Source organism: Pongo pygmaeus, chromosome 5 (genome assembly GCF_028885625.2).
Source record: "Pongo pygmaeus isolate AG05252 chromosome 5, NHGRI_mPonPyg2-v2.0_pri, whole genome shotgun sequence".
NCBI classification, from domain to species: Eukaryota; Metazoa; Chordata; class Mammalia; order Primates; family Hominidae; genus Pongo; species Pongo pygmaeus.
In genome coordinates this window covers 30,169,944-30,187,424 of record NC_072378.2, presented here as the reverse complement: position 1 = coordinate 30,187,424, position 17,481 = coordinate 30,169,944, and the positions used below count along the sequence as shown (strand labels likewise).

At 46.7% G+C, this 17,481-nt stretch overlaps 1 protein-coding gene across 6 annotated transcripts in view; it reads left to right on the top strand.

The window, feature by feature from the left end:
- Positions 1–2,112: 2,112 nt before the first annotated feature.
- The window catches only part of TRIM26 (tripartite motif containing 26), a 29,737-nt gene continuing 14,368 nt past the window's right edge, over positions 2,113–17,481 (top strand). The window contains exons 1-2 of one of the 6 annotated variants that reach the window (XM_063665968.1): positions 2,113–2,445; positions 15,565–15,668. The gene's annotated coding sequence lies outside the window, so the exon portion shown is untranslated. Of the gene's footprint in view, positions 2,446–2,835; positions 3,408–15,564; positions 15,669–17,481 lie in introns of those variants that run through there. The other 5 variants (XM_063665969.1, XM_054491471.2, XM_054491470.2 and 2 more) reach the window with 5 other exon arrangements.

Here is a 17,481-nt window from a genome sequence, read left to right as displayed (position 1 = left end):
AGGAGCAAGATGTCAGAGAAACCTTCCTGTTTCTGCTATTTTCTCAATTTCCAAGGTGCCATATTTTGGGTTGGCATTTCCTGTACCCTGTCATATACAAACTCATTTTTAGACAGTGGCCTTTAGTTCCTCCTTAGGTTAAACCAGAGCTGCTCAAGGAATATACCTACTAAATCTTCTTGCTCCATTTAAGATATTTATTTCAAATGCAAATAATTATACCATACCCTTTGGCCTAGTCAGCACTGATTCACTGTTTCAAAGCTTTACATTTAAGCCTCATAATAACTGTATGAAGCAGATCTAGCTACTTCCATGTTACAGAAGAAGAACCTGTGGCACATAGAGGTTGAGCAGCTGCCGCAAAGCCTCACAGAACGTGGCAGACTGGAGAATTCAACCCAGAACTCTTACCCAGCCCCATATGCTGCCCTGGCCTCAATCTGGTATGACCACAGAAATGGAGAGCTGGAGGAAGGAATTTCAACTCTGCTTCAGAACCTTAAATGAAGCAGGAAGCTGTAGAGGGGCACAAAGCTACAAAGCTGCTACAAAGCTGTCTCCTCCACCACAAAGCAGAAATTGTGTTCCCAGCGTCCATTTCTGTTACCCTTACTTGGACTTGAGAAGCTGTATCAATCAAGATGTAGTGTGGTGGGAGACGGACTCAGTGCCTGACTGATACCCAGCCAAGCAGGGCCAGGCAGCTTTAGAAATACCCACACTGGGGAATTGAACAATGAGAACACACGGACCCAGGAAGGGGAACATCACACCCCGGGGGCTGTTGTGGGGTGGGGGGAGGGGAGAGGGACAGCTTTAGGAGATATACCTAATGCTAAATGATAACAAAACTGCACGTTGTGCACATGTACCCTAAAACTTAAAGTGTAATAATAACAAAATTAAAAAAAAAAAAAGAAAAAGAAATGCCCACACTGAGCTCATTTTATTTAACACACATTTATTTACATGGAAGCCATGTGCGTGGAAGACAGGTGTTGTCTCAACTCTCTTGGGGCTTACATTGAGGGGGAGGAAGATGGAAAATAAACACATTGACAAAGAAATGAAAAAGGTGCTTTCAAATGGCAACAAATGCATGAAGAGAGGGAAACAGAATAATGCATGATGGGGAACTGGTTTCAACTGGGTAAGGGAGGAAGACCTTTCTGAGATGCCAATTAAACAGAGACATGACTGACAAGAAGCGGGCAGCCATGCAAGGGGCTGGGGCAGGAAGTTTCAAGAACAGGTGTAAGGTGAAAGCACAGGGACAGAGGGAGAAGTGTCATGAGGGAGGTCAGAGAGTTAAGCGGAGCTGTCATGTCAGGAGCCCCAGCCCCTGCAAGGGTCTTCCATGCCCCTCTAAGTGTGCTGAGAGGATAGAGAATTTTAAGTGGGGTGGTGGATTTGTGGCTGGAGTCTGCCCAGAATGGTCTGTGAATAGGCCAAAGACCTCAGGACAGGGAGAGAACGCCTAGTGGCACAGCATTATTTTTTTTTTGCTCCAGTCCCCAGGTTGTTGTGCAGTGGGGCGATCTCGGCTCACTGCAACCTCCGCCTCCCGGGTTCAAGCGATTCTCCTGCCTCAGCCTCCTGAGTAGCTAGGACTACAAGTGGGCGCCACCACGCCCGGCTAATTTTTGTATTTTTAGTAGAGACGGGGTTTCACCATGTTGGCCAGGATGGTCTCGATCTCTTGACCTCGTGATCCGCCCACCTCGGCCTCCCAAAGTGCTCGGATTACAGGCCAGGCGTGAGCCACCGCGTCCGGCGGCAGAGCATTATTTAGGGAGCATGTTAAACACACTTTCTTCCCACAACACCAACTAAAAAAGCAGGTATCAAGAGGGTCTAGGTAGGTGCTGAGACCACCTCCAGAGCACAGGCCCGCCAGAGTTGCGCTCAGCAGGTGAGGTCTACACCCCTCCCAGCCCGGAGGGGCAGCGTGAGTTATACTGCTGGACAAAGGGGAAAAACACAAAATGCCGGGCTTGGCGAGAAGGGAAGGACGCGGGATGTTAAATGTGGGCGTGGTTTCTTCTGAATGTCCCACCCACTCCACTACACTTTGCTTAAATGCAGTGCAAATTTCCCTACCCCCAGCGGAGGAGGGGTGAAGACTCAGCAGGTTTTAGGGTGTAGGACCCTGAGGTCCTCCATTCATGAATACCCAAACAACTGTAGCCCACCCTGTCACCACTGCCTAGGCGGGCGACCAGTGTCCCCAGCTAGATCTCCACCCTTAGGAGCAGGGCACTGGCTGACCCGGAGAACCTGCGCCGCCTCTTCCCAGCCTGCTGCCAGCCCAGTGTACGAGTTGAACGCCGCTGCCTCCTGGCTGGCCGGCAAAGACGGGGATCTTGATGCGGCGGCGCCTGGGACACGGCAACCACAGCACAGGGTATGGCCCTGCGGCTGGACTGGACGCGGCGTCTGCAGGTAGAGCAGGAAGCGAGCGCAGGCTGGGCAGCGGCGTACGCTTCTGCGGCGTCAGCTTCCGGGGCCGTGGGCGGGGGCGCGCCCGAGCCTCCTGGAAACCTCCCCACCAAGGACCTGGGGAACCCGAGTCTCGGCCCGCTTTGCAGCCTCTGGTTTCTAAATTCAGCGTCGAGGAGCGGAAACAACCCCCCTGAACTGGGCCCAGATCCTTAAGCTTCTGGAACCTCAGTTTTTCCTTCCGTCGAATGGCGACAATGGCTGTCTGGTTGAACGTTATTTTACCTAGGAAGTAATAATTTTCGTAAATAGGTCTCTGAGAGTAGTTGCTTGCTAAAATCCTGCTTTGTCCTGGAAGCAAATTTAGGCCACGTTAGGGGAAGGGACTTCTTATTTAATGTTGAGCACCTGGCGAGCGCCACCTTCGCCTCAAAGCGCCCTCGGACCCTGATCCAGCATAAGGCCAGAGTTGGGCAGTGAGGGGTCTCGAGGGGTGGAGAGGGGATTATTGCCCTCTCAAGAGTCCTACGTAGGGGCCTCCTAAGCCTTACTCCCTTAGACCATGTAACTCCCTTAGACTGTGTAACTCCCTTAGACCGTGTAACAGGCCACCCCGATTACGCGCCAAACTCAGGCTGCGGTTTTTGGCGCAGCCTCGGTCCCGCCTGATTTCAGTTTCCATTTCGTTGCCCCTGGTGCCCCACCGCCCGCGGCTGTCTGGGGATTTGCCCGGTGATCAGTGACGTAAAAGAGACTAAGGTTCCTATTGGAAGGCGAAGTTCGGCAGGAGCCAATCCCGGGGCTGGTCCGGGAGAAATCTCGGCGAAGGGCCCCGAATAGCCGGGAGATTACGGGGCGGGGACGAGCTGTCGCGCTGGTTGCTCGTGTAGGAGCGGGACCCGGAACAGACCGCCGCGAGAGAGGAGGGGCCCCGGCCGGGATTCGCGGCCCGGAGCTCGGGACCGGTGAGTAGGGGGTGTCAGATGAGACACACAGCGAAGCAACAGTCTCGCACGCTCCCCGGGTTTGGGGCGACCCAACGCAGCCGCCGGGCCCGGGTTCAAAACGGGGCCAGGCCCCCGGGCGGGCTCACGAGGGGGTCAAGTTCGCTGCGTCCTCCCTGGCAGCCAGATCCCTCCTGTTTGCTTGTCCTTCCATTCTCCCCCTCCTCCTGGGTCTTTCTCGCTTGCTGGTATCCTACTCAGACTCCCATCCATTCTAGTCTGCGGAACCAGAAGTAAGCGGGGCCTGGATGACCGTCCGGTTGCTTGGAGCCTGGTAGATAGGCGACTAATCCAGCTCCCTGACCAAAGTGTCATGCTTGCTTTCTCTTTTTTTTTTTTTTTTGTTCGGAGTAAACCGATTTAACCACAAATACTTGGAGCTGTGCTTTCACTCCTTCCAGCTCATTAGCATTTTTCTTACTGATTTTCTCCCTATTTGGCCTTAGGAAAAAAAGTGTAAATTTAACTCTGTGGAGTAAATGGGAGGGACATACTTCCAAATCTCCAGTAGATTTCAAATTTTGACACCACGATTTGTGTGTACTTCAAAAGAGGGGAGAGTGACATTCGTTTATGCGTGCCTTAACCTCCTGTTTTTAACTGTTAGCTGAAATCATAATCCCTAACATATTTTTCCCCAAGTTCAAAAAAAATCTTCAAAAAAATAGGCTTTTTATGTTTCAAAAATTCCAATTTATTGTTTAAGTAGACTTTATTTCTTACTACACTTTTAGATTTACAGAAAAATTGAGAAGAGAGTACAAAGTTCCCACATGCTCCAAACCGGGTCCCCTGTTATTAACATCTTACCTCAGTGTGGTACATTTGTTGCAGTTAACCAATATCAATACATTATTATTGACCAAAGTCCATAGTGTGTTCAGATTTCCTTAGTTTTTACCTCAGTACTTTTTCTGTTTCATGATCTCATGCAGGTTACCACATTACATTTAGTTGTCATGTCTCCTTATGCTCCTCTTGGCTGTGGGAGTTTCTCAGACTTGTTTTGATGACCTTGACAGTATTGAAGAATACTGGTCGTATATGTTGTAGGATGCCCCTTTATTGGAATTTGATGTTTTTCTCCTAAGACTGGGCTTATGGGTAACTGGGAGGAATACCACAGAGGTAGATTGCCATTATCATCGCATCGTGCCAAGGGCATGTACTAACACGATTTATGACTTAATACTGTTTTGGGTGAGATAGTGTTTTTCAGGTTTCTCCACTGTACAGTTAGTCTCTTTTCCACTCTTTGCGTGTCTTGTCCTCTTTAGAAGGAAGTCACAAGTGCAGCCCATACCTAGGGAACTGAGAGTTGTATTCCCCCTTCTTGAGGGCAAGTATCTACATATTATTATTTGCAGTTATTCTGCATGGAAGATTTATTTCTGTCTTCTCCCCCATTTATTAATTTATTCAATCATTAATTTCAGTGTAGACTCAGGGACATTTATTTTATACTTTGGTTTATAATCCAATACTACTTTATTTTGTTGCTCAAATTACTGCGGCTTTTCTTTTCACATTGGCTCCTGTGCTCCTTCATAGTATTTTTATAGAGCTTTTTGCTAATGAGACACTTGTACTTACGTGACCTTGCCTCAACCTCAAATAGCCTGGTAAACTTGGCAAAATATTTTCCCCTCGTTAAGAGGTAAGGAGACTGAAGGCCCAAGGCAGTGGGTGACTTCTTAGATATCACTTCCTGCAGGGGAGTAACAGGTTGGACTCAGATTGTGTGTGACCACCACAGAAGACACTGCAAACCCCCGAAGAGAGTCCGTGGTCTGAATTGAGGCTTCTTGGAATGACTTCAGACTTGGACCCCCCAGGATCAGAATAGAAAAGACACGGAGAATGGGAAGTTGGTTTCAGAAGACAAAAACATAATCTGGCTGGCATCAGGATGAATTAGATTCTGCCAGCTTGATAGAAATGGAATTTTGTTCTTCCCCCCAAAATTGTGTGTGTGTGGAGGGAGGTGAGGAGAGATCTAGGTAATGTGTGTGGCCAAGAATGTCTAATCTAAGGAGAGCCCTGGAAGCCTGCTGCTGAAGCAGAATTTTAATGTGGGAAAGGGGGGTGTGTGGTGAAAGGCGGAAGAATGGAGATGGCAGGGCTCTGGAATTAGAGGAGGTCATTCATTTCACAAACATTTGCAGACCCCCTACTTTGTGCCAGATATTGGAGATAAAAAGGTCAGTGAGGCATGACCTTTGGGTTCACATTCTGGTGGGAGAGAAGACAGATAAAAATATCAATTACAGCCACTTATCAATGGCTTAGTTTTCCGTGGTTTCCGTTACCCGTGGTCAACCTCAGCCCAAAGACAGTAAACAGAAAATTCCAGAAGTAAACAATTCATAAGTTTTAGATGTGCATTGTTCTGAGTAGCATGATGAAATCTCTTGCCCTGCCACTGTTCCTTCAGGACAAGAAGAGTGAGTACAAGACAGTTTGAGAGAGAGAGACCACATGCATATAACTTTTGTTACAGTATATTGTTGTAGTTATTCTGTTGTGTTATTATTGTTAATCTATTTCTGTGCCTACTTTATAAACTTTATTACAAGTGTGTATGTGTAGGAGAAACATAGGTTTCAGACATCCACTGGGGGTTTTGGAATGCATCTCCTGAGGATTGAGGGGACTCCTGTATGAATGTATCTTTAGTGGATGGGGGGTGCTACTGTATGAAGCACTGTGATAGTGCTATTGTAGAAATACAGTATATGCAAAGCTGCAGGAGGAGGGATACATTCAACTCAGAGATGGGATGGGCACAGCAAACACCTCACAGATAAGGGGACAAATTGTATTCAAGCCTTCAAGGATGCGCTGGACTGGAGAGAAGAGCATGTACAAGGGAATGGGTGGAGAGTGGGGAGTGAAGAAGGGGCTGTCTTCCTGGTTCAGTGTATCTAATGACCAGAGAATTAGGTAGGACGAGGAGGGATTTGGGGCTGGATGGGTAAGTTGGGGCTAGCCGGATGCAGAGCAGGGGAGGATGTCTGTGCAATATATATATATTTTTTTGAGTCGGAGTCTCGCTCTGTCACCCAGACTGGAGTGCAGTGGTGTGATCTCGGTTCACTGCAACCTCCGCCTCCCGGGTTCAAGCGATTCTCCTTCCTCAGCCTCCCAAGTACCTGAGACTACAGGCGCGTGCCACCGTGCCTGGCTAATTTTTGTATTTTTAGTAGAGGCTGGGTTTCACCATGTTGGCCAGGATGGTCTCGATCTCTCGACCTCATGACCCGCCCGCCTCGGCCTCCCAAAGTGCTGGGGTTACAGGCGTGAGCCACCGCGCCCGGCCACCTGTGCAGTTTTGACCTCAGCTAGTAGGAGTTTTTTTGGTTTGTTTGTTTTTATTTTTATTTTTATTTATTTATTTTTTTTAGAGACAGAGTCTCCCTATGTTGCCCAGGCTGATCTTGAACCCCTGGATTCAAGGGATCCTCCTGCCTCAGCCTCCCAAAGTACTAGGATTATAGGCATGAGGCACCAAACCCAGCCTCAGCTAGGAGATTTGAAGCAGGAGAATAACAGGATGAGATCCTGTGTGCTAGAAGGATGATCCTGGCAGCACTTTTTAGGAAATATGCCACATCTCACCAAATCTAAGATGCTATTTGTCTTAATCCATTTTCTGTTGCTGTAACAGAATACCATAGACTGGGTAAATTGTAAACAACAGATGTTTATTCAGCTCATGGTTCTGGAGGCCAATGGACTCTAGCAAGAATGGCATTAATCCATTCATGAGAGGTCCACCCTCATGACCCAGTCACGTCTTAAAGACCCCACCTCTTAATACTGTTACATTGGCAATTACGTTTCCAACACGCGAAATTTTGGGGGACATGTTCAAACCACAGCACCACCAAATCTTCTATGTGCCCTTATTTTATGCTCCACATCAAAAAAATATTTTGCCAGTTAAATTATGACATGCGATTGATCATATTTCAGAGATGCTAAAATGTGATGTCACAGGTGTCTCAAATTTGATGAAAAGCACTAACTCCCTTGCTGATGGCTTAGATTCCTCCCTTTCCCTGGATTAATGGTTAGAATGTCTCCATCTCACTGACTCATAGACAGTAAGTTACCAAGGGAAAGAAGAACAGAAGCTGGGTGGGCCCTTCCCCTTCTCTCCCCAAAGATAAACATTTACAACATTTACTGGTTGGGTCGAGGAACACAATATCTGGTCTGCTGCTATTGGATTCCTTGGCCTGTTACTGGGCCTGTCTCATGCTGTTTCCTTTTGGGGAGTTAAATACACACACACACACACACACACACACACACACACACACACACACACATATGCATTCTATATCCCATCCTCCAGAGTGGCAAAAATTAAAGCTGATATTATCAGGTGTTGGTGAGGCTGTGGGGCAGCATGGGTGCTCGTAGCCTGCTGGGCAGACTACACAGCACTACAGTCACTTTGGAAACAGTTTGGCCTGCTTAGTCAAATTGAGGGTACATCTTGCCTGTGTGTGCTAGAACATGTATGCAGAAATATTCACTGAAGCAGTGTTTGTAATTGTCCCAAACTGGAAACAACTCATATGGCTATCAGTAGACTGCATTAAAAATTGTATAGTTACAGAGCAGCAATTAAATAAAATCAGCTCATAATTGCATGAATGAGCCTCACAAACATGATGTTGACAGCCCCCCACCCAAATACATGCAAAAAAAAAAAAATGGAAAAAAATTCCATTCATTTGAGGCTCAAAACCTGAGAAAATAAACTCTGTTGTTTATGGGGTGTATACCTAGGTCTAAAACTAAAGAAAAGGGAAGGAGTGATTCTCACTATTACAATTTACTCCACAACAACCATTTCCTCAGACACAGCTTTTTCTTCTCCTGGTTTCTGTAAGTTCCTGGAGCGAAACCTTGGATACGATGATTTGATGGTGACGTGCAGCCCACTGTTCTTGCTGCTACAGGGAATATGAGAGATTGCTTCTCTCTCTACCAATTTACTACCATCTTGCGGGAGAGAAAGGGCAGGTGGCTAAGATTGTTCACATTCCTTCAGCAGATGTGTAGGAAGCATCTTCTTTGTGTCAGATACCCTGTGCTTGTGTTTTGTTTTCTCAGGCAGTTTTTATTGTCTACTCTGTGCCAAGTACTATGTAGATTCTGGGGATAAGACAGACACAATCTCTCTCCTTGTTTCATGGAAAAAGCTGGTGTTAAGCGAGTAATTACACTAGTAAGTCAGGACTTAAAATTGCAGAGAAGTACAGAGTGCAGCATGGGGTGTTTTGGGGCTGTATAACTAGACTACATGTGGACCCAATCTGACAGGTCAGGAAAGAATTGCCAGAGGAGGTGGCTTTCAGCTGAGACTTCAAGCTAGAAAAGGCATTTGCTAAGTGGGAAAGGGATGGTGTTCTAGGCAGAAGGAATTACATTGTCAAAGGGCTTCGCCAGGAAAGAGCATAGCACTTTGAGGCATGGAGAGCGGTTTGGTTCGGCTGTGAGTTTGAGGTGGGGAGTGGCAGGAAATGAGCCTGGAGACACAGGCTGGGCCATGATTATCTGGGAATCCAGCTAGGATCTCCTGGGACAGCCTCCTCACGGAAGAAAGGAAGGACAGGAGTTTTGACTTTATTCCTGGAGCACCAGAAAGCCATTGAGGGGTTTAACCTGGTTGGTCACCCGGGCAGATTGGCAGTTTAACACGTGACTGAGTGTGTTTGAGGCTCAAAAGGCAAGAGTGGCTGCAGCACTGGGGCAGCAAAGGGGAGAGGAGGTTTATGTAAATCAGGAAACCCTTGAGGGTTTGATAATCCCACAGTTGGATCTGATTTCAGCTTCTAAAGGATTCCTCAGGTCACTGGATATAAGTTCTGGTAGGACAGGGAGTTTGCCATTTTTGTTCTCTGCTGTAACCTCGGTGCCAGACACATAGTCGGCACCTAATAAACATCTGCTAGCTGTTGAATAACTTTTAACATCCTGCTGCTTAAACCCTCAATGGCTTCCCAGGGCTGTTAGGATAAAGTCCAAAATTCTTAACCTGGGTCACAGAGTCTTGCATAATCTGTTCCCTCCTGTTGCTCCACCCTCCCTCTGCTCGCCTCACTGCACTCCACCTGTGGCCAATTGTCAGCTCCTCAAATTCACCGCTACCCTTTCTCCGGCAGATGATATCCTCTGCCTGTGAGGCTAACCCTCCACAGCACTCCATATGGGCAGGGAAGAGTTCATTTTCCAGGCACCAAAGTGCAGTGTATGGTGGAATGGAAGGAGCCCAGAGCTGGGAGGTGCACCTCACCCCACCTCGTGCTAGTGCTGGCCTTGCTGCCAGCCAGCTCTGCTGCTGGGCAAATGAGTCCGAGGCTCTGGCACTCACTTTCCTCCTCTGTAAATAAGGGGTTCTAGTGATTCACAGTCCTGGATAGACTTCAGAATCTCCTGGGAAGTTTGTTTTTTAATACCAGAGCCTGGGCCACCTCTGGAGATTCTAATTCAGTTGGTCTGGGTATGTTTTGAAGACTCACCAGTTTGAAGACTAAAAATCTGATGTGTAGTCAAGGTTTGAACCATTCCACAAGATGATAAAGGATTCCTTCCTGTATTCGGTGCAAAGCACCAAGTGACACTTACGAATATTTTAGACAAGAGAGAGCTTGGTTCATGATTCAACATTAGACAGATATTCCCGCACAAATATGAAGAACTCCCAATTTTCCCCTGTGGGTCAGCTGCAAGACCAGGGCACTTTAACGCCTTGTCTCATCCACCTCCCAGCTGGCTGCTACCTCCTGCCCCTCTTTGAGCCCTGTGGGGATTTCTAGCCTTCAGAGCCCTGGTGGTTTTTGTGGCCTGCACTGTGCTTCAGAGCACCACTGATGCTCAGCTCCGTGGGGAAAGTAAGCCAAGTGTGACCAGGAACGCATCATCCACAGTCACTGGGATCTCCTGGGACAGCCTGGGATCCAGGCCTTTGGCCTGGCCAGTAGGGGTGCAGTCACTCCTCTAGTATGCACATCCAGATCACTTGCTTTTTGCCCCGAATTCTGGCCTCTCCAGGTTTGCTAGAGGTGTCTCACGGAGGTTTACCCCATGGAGAGTTTGCTTATCTCAGATTAAAATACGGGGATTAATCTGGGACCCCAGGAGCCCTTAAATGGAGTACCCACAGGGAATGGAGCTCTAGGCTAAGTGCTTTGGGATTACAGGTGCTTTGCTCTTGTTTGGAGGTCCAGACGTATGCTTGAGAAGTAGCTTGGGATACTCAAGAGAGTCCTGAACTGGTACCCTGGAGGCCAGGACGAAAACCCAGGCCACTCCATTTACTTTCTTGGGTCCCAGAGTCCACATCTGGGATTCAGTGTCTACCAGGGCACCTCTCTGGGTGGCATCTAGGAGCCGGAGGCAGTCCAGAGTTTCACCCAGGCTGGAGTGCAGTGGCGCAGTCATGGCTGTCTGCAGCCTCAACTTCCCGGGCTCAGGAGATCCTCCTGCCTCAGCTTCCTAAGTAGCTGGAGCTATAGGCATGCGCCATCACGCTCAGCTAATTCAGCTAATTTCTTTTTTTAGAAACAACGTCTCACTATGTTACCCAGGCTGGTCTCAAACTCCTGGGCTCAGGCAGTCCTCCTGCCTTAGCTTCCCACAGTGCTGGAATTACAGGCACAAGCCCCCGTGCCTGGCTTTCAGCTAGTTTTTGCAGTTCATAGTGATTATTCTTGGAGCCAATAATCGTGCGTGCATCCACATCTTGAAATTATGTGGTGTCACCTTGGCCAGTCTGTTGACATATGCAGATTAGGTATTTATGAGATCCAGAGACTTATAGGGGAGGGGTGGATTTCAGGGAAAGGGGAACCTCTTAGAGAAAGGTAGGGAGTGTCTCCAGTTCTGCCTGTGAGGGGGGTACCAACACATTGCAGGGCTTGTTTGTTGCATCTTCCTGGTTCTATAGAATTGCAGCTAGCTTCTGGTTTTTTTTTTTATTTTTATTTTTTGAGATGGAGTTTTGCTCTTGTTGCCCAGACTGGAGTGCAATTGGCGCGATCTCAGCTCACTGCAACCTCCGCCTCCTGGGTTCAAGCGATTCTCCTGCCTCAGCCTGCCGAGTAGCTGGGATTACAGGCATGCGCCACCACACCTGGCTAATTTTGTATTGTTAGTAGAGACGGGGTTTCTCCTTGTTGGTCAGGCTGGTCTCAAACTCCCGATCTCAGGTGATCCACCCGCCTCTGCTAGGTGAGTGCTAGGATTACAGGCAGAAGCCACTGCACCCGGCCGCTTCTGGTTTATTGAAGAGACAGAAAAATGCCCCCTCACCCCCAGCAGGGATGTGTGACTTCTGGTGCAAGGGAGTTCATGAAGTGACTTCTTCAGGTTCAGAATTCTCATCTGAGTAAAGGGAGTGGGGGTGGAGTGGGTCATCTCCGAGGTTTTTTTTTTTTTGGCTCTAATTTTGATTTCTGTCTGCCCAGGAGCCAGGAATGGAGAGAAGGGTGATGGTTTTACCTCTTATTGTGGAAACCTGTTGAGATAATCACAGAGAATATACTGAAGGCATAAAAGGGCAGAACCATAGCAGGGTGTGGCAAGTTGGGGAAGAGTTTTTGGAGAGGGTGAATTTTGTACTGGACCTGACAGAATTGTGTATGGGGAAGGGAAGTGGTTATTCTGGTCTGCTCACATCTCTCATGCTCAACCTCATTTCTCCTAATTCTGAAATCTTGAGATCCTCCATCACTAAGAAGGAAAACTACTGTCCAACAGGGACACTTTATTGCTCACCCCATATGTGAAAGTTTGTCATAGCTAAGGCTAGGGTGCTTTTGGTCAGTATCAGCAGAATATATGCCCCTTTTCTTTTGTCAGCATTACTCCGCTTACAAAGCCCTTCCATGTAGATGACCTCATCTGAGCTTCCTAACAAAGGAGCTGGTATTAGACCCCATTTTACAGTGTGCCTGGGTAGGGAAGAGAGTGTAGTGGATTGAATGGAGGCCTTGGCACCAGACACTGCTTCCTAGCCATGTGCTCTAGGGCAAGTTGCTTAACCCTGCTGAGCCTCGGTTTCCTCAGAAGGAGTCTGTGTAAGCAAGGGAAGGGATTGGTCATGGAAGTGGTACTGTGTTTCGTTTATCTAGTTATGGCAGACTCTCAAAAACAAATGGTCCTATACAATTAACATTCTCTGCAGTTCCCCTGAATCCATTCACTTGTTCAGTAAATGTGTATTGAGCTTCTACAAGGTGTCAAGCACCATGATCTCTGTATCAGTGATTTAACCATTTTTGATGGTTACTACAGACCTCTTTAAGAATGTGACAGAAAACTATAGCTCCCTCCCCAGAAAACTTTTCTAGCTTTTTATTTTGATTTGCAGTGAGCCAAGATAGTTCCACTGCACTCTGGGGGACAGAGTAAGACCCTGTCTCAAAAAAAAAAAAAAAAGAAAGAAAGGAACCATTTCACATTAGGCGGGAGACATGGAGCTCTAAATACTACAGCATCCATTGCCTAGAAATACAGGTATTCTCAGCCGGGCGCGGTGGCTCACGCCTGTAATCCCAGCACTTTGGGAGGCCAAGGCAGGTGGATCACCTGAGGTCAGGAGTTTGAGCCCAGCCTGGCCAACCTGGTGAAACCCTGTCTCTACTAAAAATACAAAAAATTAGCCGGACGTCGTGGTGGGCACCTATAATCCCAGCTACTAGGGAGGCTGAGGCAGGAGAATCGCTTGAACCTGGCAAGCGAAGGTTGTAGTGAGCCAGATTGCGCCATTGCACTCCAGCCTGGGCAACAAGAGAAAAACTCCATGTCAAAAATAAATAAATAAATATATAAATAAATAAATAAGAAGTATAGGCATTCTCATACATAACCTCAATAAATACCATTAAGAAAATAATTTTAGACATGGTGCAGTTGCTCATGCCTATAATCCCAGCACTTTGGGAGGCTGAGGTGGGAGGATGGCTTGAGCCTAGGAGTTTGAGACCAGCCTGGGCAATATAGTGGCAACTCTTCTCTACAAAAACCTTTAAAAATTAGCCAAGTGTGGTAGCATGCACCTGTTGCAGCAACTCGGGAGCCTGAGATGAAAAGATTGCTTGAGCCAGGGAGGCAGAAGTTGCAGTGAGCCAAGATAGTTCCACTGCACTCTGGGGGACAGAGTAAGACCTTGTCTCAAAAAAAAAAAAAAGAAAGGAAATAATTTTTTAATATGATCCAACACCCAGTCTATTTACAAATTTCCCACAATAGTTCCAAGACTATTTTTATAACCTTTTTTTTTCTTTTTACAGGATCCAGTCAAGGTTCACGTATTGCATTTGGTTATTATTTCTCTTTAGTCTGTAAAAATCAAGAGCAGTTCTTTCGAAGGTTTTTTTTATGACATTGACTTTTTAAAAGACTAGGCCAGTTGCCATGTGCAATGTCCGGCATTCTGGATTTATCTGGTTCTTTCCTCATGGTGTGGTTTAATTCCTCCATCGGTACTTTTTCAGTTGTAACATACTTCAGAGTATTCCTTTCCTTTATATTTTTTATAAACTGGAAGTTAGATCTAAAGGCTTGACTAGATTCATTCAAGTCAAACATTTTTGGCACAAAAACTTCATAGGTAATGTTGTGTGATTCATATAGTGCCATGCCAGAAAGCACATGCCACTTTGCCCAGTCTGCTGATGACGCTGGATTTGGTCACTTAGTTAAGGTAACCACTGGATCTCTTCCTTATGAAGGTAAGTCAGGAAGTAATCCATTCGTTGGTGCTTTGGCACCATGGGTACTATCTCGTCCCCCAAAACCTTTCACCTAATAGTTTTAGCATCTATTGATGATCCTTGTGCTATTATAATGGCAGTCGCAAAATGATTTTCTAATTCTGTTATCCCTCTTCTACTTATTTGCTGATTAATCTTACAGAAGGTTATTCTTCTGTAATCCCCAGACAATTTTAGGTATCTAGTACATATGCAATAATTTTTAGACAGTTTCAGAAGGTTTAGAGACCATCAAACCCCAGCATGGAGCCTGGGTGATGAGGTGTCCTATTTTGCATGGAAGAAGAGCTGTAGCTGAGCTTTTCATAGTCCTTTTATTCTTCTTATTTTGCAAGTAAATTGCAAAATAAGTTCCCAACCCAAAGATAACACAGGCTATCCTTCAACAAAAAAACCCTCAGCTTTTAAACTTCTAGGCCATTTGGCAAAGAGGCATGATAAAGGGCTTGAAAGCCCACAGACACGCCCAGTACCATTCCTTTTTCCTCTCTCCAAACACTTGCAGTATGTTACAACTGAAAAAGTGCTGACCCAGGCTTATTTCCTCAACGTAAAGCCAAGGAGTTGGACCAGGCAATTCCTAGCATTTCCTTCTTTCTTTTTTTTTTTTTTTTTTGAGATGGAGTCTCACGCTGTCACCCAGGCTGGAGTGCAATGGCACAATCTCGGCTCACTGCAACCTCTGCCTCCCGGGTTGAGGTGATTGATTCTCCTGCCTCAGCCTCCTGGGTAGCTGGGACTACAGGTGCATGCTACCACACCTGGGTAATTTTTGTATTTTTAGTAGAGATGGGGTTTCACCGTGTTAGCCAGGATGGTCTCGATCTCCTGATGTTGTGATTCACCCGCCTCGGCCTCCCAAAGTGTTGGGATTACAGGCGTGAGCCACCGTGCCTGGCCAATTTGTAGCATTTCTACCAGCATTACTAACATGTAGGAACTTGATATTACTTTAACTTGACAGTTAAATTCCTTGATTCCTTCATTTGAGCTTTGAAGGTGCTTGATTTTCCCCTCATTATGTCTCTTAAAGTCACACATACCTAGATCCATTAGTGCTTCCAGTTGGAATTTATTGTCAGCACTATAATAGTCTCTTATATTTATGTAGTCCTTTTACGTTATAAAACACTTTTTATGTATTATTGTACTAGACCCTCAATGATTGGACGTTATATCCCTGTTTTGTTTACTCTTGGGTCTTATAGACTGGGGGTTTTATTTCTGTCCCATTAATGTCACTACTGACAGAGGCCATTGAACTCTGTTGCGATGGACTTTCAGCATACATAATCATTAATAGTATTGATTTGCCTGTAATTCAGGTTGCTTCATTCCAGCCTCACAGTCACCTCTGTGCCCTGCTGGTTGTCTTCCCAGCGCTGCTGTAGTTGCCTTCCATGGATCTATAGGAGAGCAAGTCCTCCAGGTACTGCCCCGTGATGATGTTGTTGAACTCTGTAGCACGTGTGTCACTGTGGCTGGTTCCGCTCACTTCCTCTTTTGCTGGCACTTTTGAATTTAACTCTTTGTTTGTGATTTGGACACTCACTGGATTTGGAAACCAGGGGTTGTGGGTTCTCTCCTAGATTTCCGTCTATATACCAGGCTTGTGCTTAGTACTTTTCCCATAATTCTTTCATATGACCTGCTTAGAAACCCTTAAAGGTAAGTATCACTCTTCCCATTTTACAGATGGATACACTGAGGCTCAGTACTTAAGTGACTTCTGTATTGTCACACAGAGTCAGGGACAGGAGGCTGCTTTTGGGTTAGATGTACTGAGGCTCATAACCTCAGCCTGGAACTGGGCCAGGACTACAAAGGTAAACAGAAGCAGAGTCCTTTCTGTGTGTCCCCACTCCCTGTACAAGCCAAGGCCTCACAGCACATAGCAGCCACAGCCACCTGAGGATTCCTCCCAGCTAGACGAGGCAGTTACAGCCAAGAACAAGTCCATTGAGGCTAAACTGTGCTCCTCTGGAGGGCTGAGTTTAGAGTCCAGCCTTCTAGGGGAAGCAAATTAAACCCAAACTATAGAACAGCCCAGGGAAATACTCACAAAGGGAAATGCTGACAGTCAGACTCCTGAAGCTTCCTGATGCTTCTTGAGTTTTGGTAAAGAACCTCAGTGCTCTTTGTTTGTTTTTTTAATGTTTTCTGGTTTTTTGTTTGTTTTGAAACAGTCTCTTATTCTGTTGCCCAGTCTGGAGTGTAGTGGTACAATCATGGCTCACTGTAGCCTCCACCTCCCAGATTCAAGTAATCCTCCTGCCACAGCCTCCTCAGTAGCTGAGACTACAGATGTACGCTACTACACTGGGGTATTTTTTTAAATTTTTAAATTTTTTTAGTAGAGACAGGGTCTCACTGTGTTGCTGAGGCTGGTTTCAAACTCCTCGGTTCAAGTGATCCTCCTGCCTCAGCCACCCAAAGTGTTGGATTTACAGGGTGAGCCATGTCACATTGCCCTCTCTTAGTTCTTGAAACCTGAAACCTTGAGGTGCAAACAAAAGGGATCTCTTGGCCAGGTGCGGTGGCTCACGCCTGTAATCCCAGCACTTTGGGAGGCCGAGGCAGGCGGATCACGAGGTCAGGAGATCGAGACCATCCTGGCTAAGACGGTGAAACCCCGTCTCTACTAAAAATACAAAAAATTAGTCAGGCGTGGTGGCGGGCGCCTGTAGTCCCAGCTACTCGGGAGGCTGAGGCAGGAGAATGATGTGAACCTGGGAGGCGGAGGTTGCAGTGAGCTGAGATCGTGCCACTGCACTCCAGCCTGGGCGACAGAGCAAGACTCCATCTCAAAACAAAACAAAACAAAACAAAAACGGGGGGTCTCTTGACTGTGTCAGGACCCCAATGACTGCTTGTGTGTCTTGTGCTTTGCATAGTTGAGTGAAGGAGCACTGTGTCCACAGTAGACATTGTAGATTTATATACGTATCATTATGAGTTTCCCAGTAGGTAGTGAGTGATTTTTCTATTACAGTTGATGCATTACAGCGATTTTCCAACAGATAGAAGGAAAGGGTGTTGAGGCTCTCCCAACAGCAAGGTATAGGCTAGTGGCTGTCCTGCTCTTCACTCTACCAAGCTAATCTTTCTGGGTTTCCATATCCTTATCTGTACAATGAGGGAGTTGGACTAGATCTATAAGGTCCTCTTCTCTTTGACATTTTGTGAGCCTTGTAGGAGCTGGTGGTGTCTGTAGATTGATTGAGTGCTGGAGCTGGCAGCCC